General features: G+C 62.2%; 1 pseudogene; it reads right to left on the reverse strand.

Moving 5' to 3' along the window:
- The window catches only part of LOC124607588, an 8,524-nt pseudogene that overhangs the window by 2,213 nt on the left and 1,311 nt on the right, over positions 1 to 5,000 (reverse strand).

Raw genomic sequence — 5,000 nt, forward strand, 5'->3', positions numbered from 1 at the left:
TGATGCGGGCGCGGAGAGCGTCGATGAAGTTACGCCCAGATAGCAGGCGACTGGTGTCAGCGACCCACTGGTGTTGCCCCTTGACGGCGGCGGAAGATGACAGCGCCGCACCGTCAAAGGCAACGTGCAGGCGCGCGGCCCACATCTCTCCAACCTGCGTCGACGATTTGAGGAGGTGGCCCTCCCACATAAGATGCCGCTCCAGCGCCTCAATCTCACGCTGCACCTCGTCCCGGCCTGCACCGTCGGCGGCTGGCCCAATCCTCTTCAGCGCCAGGAGACGGGACCGGCGAAGTGTTGGCCCCATCCATCGGCATGATGGGATGCCGAGGCCTCCCTGGGCTACAGGAGCGTGGAAGTAGCCCAGGGGAGTGTCCGCCGGAAGGCGGAACCATCTCCTGACGGCGGCACGGATGGTCACATCTGCCGCTTTCAACGCACCCACTCGGGTGCGGCTGAGGGCCAGCCCATGGTACAGGCCAGGCAGAAGTACGGTGGTGAGGGCGTGGAGGCGCTGTTGCGGCTTGAGCGGAGCTCGGGAGATGACGTCCAGCTGCTCCACCAGGTGGCGTCGTGGGTTGAAAACGCAGCGACCAGCGGTGGAGAATTGCAGTCCCAGGTACCGGAAGGTTTCACCCACACGTAGGGCGGGCACGGTGGCGTTGCCCGCTTTGAAGGTAACGTCGGCGTCGACCTTCACCTTCTTGTCGCGCCCAGACGCGACTAAGGCGAGGGTGAAACACTTCCGGGCGTTGATCTGCAGCCCCAGATGGGCGAGGGCTGCGACGGCTGCGTCGATGAGGGACTGCAATCCCCTCGCAGTCGATGCAAAAAGCAGGACGTCATCTGCGAAGGCCGCAGCGTTAACTCTGCGACCAAGGATCCGAGCTCCGATGTGGGAGGGAAGTTGACTCAAAACATAGTCCACCGCAAAATTGAAAAGGAGCTGGGAGAGGGGGTCACCCTGACGCACACCCCTAGCCGGCTGCAGGGGCACGCCCACGTCGGCGCCGCCCGCTATCACCGTCGTGCTACCCTCGTAACACCTTTCGACGTACTCAATAAAGCAATCCGGCAGGCCATGAGCCCTCAGCACGGGGCGGAGGGCGGCATGGTCCACCGAATCGAACGCTTTAGAGACGTCGATCGATGCCACAAAAACAGAGCGACAGGAGCGGACTGCGTCGGTGAGAGCAGTGTCCAAGATGAAGGTGTTTTCCAACATCCCATCCCGGGGGATGAATGCCCACTGACGTTCGTCCACAGCACATGCACGCATCAGGCGTGACGCGAGAACCTTGTGAAAGGTCCGCGCCAACACCGAGCAGACCGTAATGGGGCGAAAGTCAGCGGGGGATGTTGGTGCAGCCGTTTTGGGGAGAAGTGACGTCCGGGCGCGAAGCAGACGCTCGGGGAGGGCGCGGGCCAGGAGGAAGAGGTTCAAGAGTTTCACCAGGACTTCATGCGGCAGGCGCCGCAGCTCCGCTGGAGTCAGGCCGTCCGGCCCGGCTGCCGATCCCCTGGGCGGCAAGGCAGCAGCGACCTCCTCACGTGTGACCGGCCCCCATAGGCACTCAGGAGCGACAGGCTCCGAGTGCGGGAGAAGGCGGTCACAGATGAAGCCGGCGGTGGAGATCGGCTTCTTCGTGAAGAGGTCCGCCCAGAAGTCCAGCAGACCGGGGATGTCGGGTGGCGGCTGCAGCAGGGTGCCGTCCAGCAAGCCGCGCACGCAACGTGCACGCGACCTACGGAAGGCGTCCTGTGTCCGCGCGTATTCCCAGCGGCGCCGCTTGCGCTTCTGCAGCGGCGGGGCGGCAGGCGGCCGCTTGGATGGTTGGCGCGGCCGCTGTGTCCTGGTGATCGACCTCTCCCCCCTGGACCCGACCGACGCAAGGGCATCCGGGAGCATGCCCAGGATGACATCGGGCGGCGTGCCCCGCCCCAGACCAATGACTCGATCCAGGGCAGAGAAACGCTGGGCGGAAGCAGGTAGCCCCGCCAGATGCTCCCAGATGGCGGCGTCAGTCGGCCCCTCCGGCGGCGGCCCGGTGGTGTCGGCCGCGAAGTCCTCGGCTGCGTCGACGGGCGGCGCAGCGGCCTCGCCCGCGTCAGGCAGCGAGCTCGCTGCTCCACGGCGGGACGCCGGCTCTTCACCCCGACCGATCTCAAGTGCCTCCATGAATTGGCGGACAAGCTGCTTGTGGGCAGCTTGCCGCCGTCGGCACTTGATTGCCTCAAGCGTTCGGTCGGGGAACATCCTGGTAAGTTCTTGATTTACAAAGAAGAACCGGGCGTCCCTCTCAAGGAACAGTTCGGCCTCTGCCTTGGCGAGCGACAGGACTTCTTCCTCCGTCCACCTCGCGCGATGCCTCTCCGTCACGATCTCAGCGTTGGCGGCCGCAGGGTGTTGGCGGCGGCGATGGACCCCGAGACCGTTCTTCGTGGTAAAAGTGCGGTGGCACTCACTGCAAGCAAAGGGAGCTACACAAACTATCGCATTTTCGTTACGGCCGGTTGGCCGGATAGGTGCTGGGGTAGCTGGGGTGGCACCTTCAGCGGAAGGGCCACCATCTCTTGTTTCTTGTCGGCTGCCCCCAACTGTAATGGGATAATGCGAGGGGGGGCTGGTAACCCCCCCAAGCCCCTGGTGCGGTCTTCCACTCTGCGAAAATCAGCGGGCCCACGAGAAGGGGAGAAGACCGCAGGAGAGGAGAGGCTAAGAGGGCTAGGCCCATGTATTGCGCATCACTCTCCCTGTAACTATAACCCAAGGAAGGCACCTCGCAGCAGCAGCACGACTACATCAAGACCGCACTTCGAAAAGCCAAGTCCGGATGCAGCCACACCGCCGCCACTTGGCCAGATTAAGAGAAGTCATAGTTAACTCACGCCGTTTACCCGCGCCTTGCTTGAATTTCTTCAACGTTGACATTCAAAGAGCACTGGGCAGGAATCGCTTTTGGACGGAGGCTGGATACTAAACGGGGTACCCCCCACAAGCACCAACCACGCGACCCGACCCCCGGGAACCCCAGTTAACGAGTAGACGTGAGTGTCACCGTACCACAGCAGGGTGGTCACCGACGAGAACCGCCAGATCGCTTACCCAGCCGGACCTGTGGGATGACTTTCGTGTTACGCCCGAACCCCAGGCGGCAGGGACACTAGGGACGCGGCGGAAAGAACTGCGCCGCCACCTAGTGTGGGACTAGTCACCGGGGACGACACCCGGCGGCCGCCAGAAATGAAGGCGCAGGCTATCGGCACTGATATATAAAAATGGGCCGTTCGCCATGCGCACAACAAAAACCTACCAGGCGGCCGCCACGGAAACAATAGCCACAGGACCTGCGTCCCAGGTGCAGTGAGAAAGGTTAGAACCACCAGTCTCGGTCGCACCTATGCCCCTCCGTGAAGCGGTTACTGTGCGGGTGTACCCGATGGGTTAATGTCCAGTCACCCTGAAGGGGATACCTGGACGGCGCCCGAATGAAGTCCAATGTAGTGGAAATCACAGGGCGTCAACACCCGCTAGGGCCATCGCAATGCTTTGTTTTAATTAGACAGTCGGATTCCCCCAGTCCGTGCCAGTTCTGAGTTGATCGTTGAATGGCGGCCGAAGAGAATCCGCGCACCCGCGCGCCCCCGGAGGAGCACGCTAAGGCGGACGCGGCCTCGCAGCAAGGAAGATCCGTGGGAGGCCAAGGCACGGGACCGAGCTCGGATCCTGCACGCAGGTTGAAGCACCGGGGCGCGAACGCCGCGCAGGCGCGCGCATCCTGCACCGCCGGCCAGCACGAGGCCAACCAACGGCGAGAGCAGACCACGCCCGCGCTAAACGCCCGCACTTACCGGCACCCCTACGGCACTCACCTCGCCCAGGCCCGGCACGTTAGCGCTGACCCACTTCCCGACCAAGCCCGACACGCCCCGATCCTCAGAGCCAATCCTTATCCCGAAGTTACGGATCCAATTTGCCGACTTCCCTTACCTACATTATTCTATCGACTAGAGGCTCTTCACCTTGGAGACCTGCTGCGGATATGGGTACGAACCGGCGCGACACCTCCACGTGGCCCTCTCCCGGATTTTCAAGGTCCGAGGGGAAGATCGGGACACCGCCGCAACTGCGGTGCTCTTCGCGTTCCAAACCCTATCTCCCTGCTAGAGGATTCCAGGGAACTCGAACGCTCATGCAGAAAAGAAAACTCTTCCCCGATCTCCCGACGGCGTCTCCGGGTCCTTTTGGGTTACCCCGACGAGCATCTCTAAAAGAGGGGCCCGACTTGTATCGGTTCCGCTGCCGGGTTCCGGAATAGGAACCGGATTCCCTTTCGCCCAACGGGGGCCAGCACAAAGTGCATCATGCTATGACGGCCCCCATCAACATCGGATTTCTCCTAGGGCTTAGGATCGACTGACTCGTGTGCAACGGCTGTTCACACGAAACCCTTCTCCGCGTCAGCCCTCCAGGGCCTCGCTGGAGTATTTGCTACTACCACCAAGATCTGCACCGACGGCGGCTCCAGGCAGGCTCACGCCCAGACCCTTCTGCGCCCACCGCCGCGACCCTCCTACTCGTCAGGGCTTCGCGGCCGGCCGCAAGGACCGGCCATGACTGCCAGACTGACGGCCGAGTATAGGCACGACGCTTCAGCGCCATCCATTTTCAGGGCTAGTTGCTTCGGCAGGTGAGTTGTTACACACTCCTTAGCGGATTCCGACTTCCATGGCCACCGTCCTGCTGTCTTAAGCAACCAACGCCTTTCATGGTTTCCCATGAGCGTCGATTCGGGCGCCTTAACTCGGCGTTTGGTTCATCCCACAGCGCCAGTTCTGCTTACCAAAAGTGGCCCACTTGGCACTCCGATCCGAGTCGTTTGCTCGCGGCTTCAGCATATCAAGCAAGCCGGAGATCTCACCCATTTAAAGTTTGAGAATAGGTTGAGGTCGTTTCGGCCCCAAGGCCTCTAATCATTCGCTTTACCGGATGAGACTCG

This window comes from Schistocerca americana, chromosome 3 (genome assembly GCF_021461395.2).
Source record: "Schistocerca americana isolate TAMUIC-IGC-003095 chromosome 3, iqSchAmer2.1, whole genome shotgun sequence".
NCBI classification, from domain to species: domain Eukaryota; kingdom Metazoa; phylum Arthropoda; class Insecta; order Orthoptera; family Acrididae; genus Schistocerca; species Schistocerca americana.